Here is a 321-nt window from a genome sequence, read left to right on the forward strand (position 1 = left end):
AAAACTGAGACTGCACCAGATGGACAGTGCAGACCCACTCGTCGGCTGAAGCCCACAAGGCAGTGAGAGACTCCCAGGAGAAGGCAACAGTGGGGAAGGGGAGCCCCAGCGCTGCTCATGTCTGCGAGGCAGCAGCACTTTGTAGGGAAGAAGTCGGAGAGGGTTTGCGCAGGCAAAGGGGTGGCTGCACCCCACGTCCTCGCGCCTGGCACCCCACGCTGGGCAGCGTGTCCCTCGTCGTGGTCTCCCCGTGGGCCGGCGGGGCGGCTGCCTCGCAGTCTGGGGCCGAGCGCTGCTGCAAAGGGGGATGTCCCCATGTCA

The sequence above is a fragment of the Phaethon lepturus genome, unplaced genomic scaffold (genome assembly GCF_000687285.1).
Source record: "Phaethon lepturus isolate BGI_N335 unplaced genomic scaffold, ASM68728v1 scaffold22075, whole genome shotgun sequence".
NCBI lineage: Eukaryota > Metazoa > Chordata > Aves > Phaethontiformes > Phaethontidae > Phaethon > Phaethon lepturus.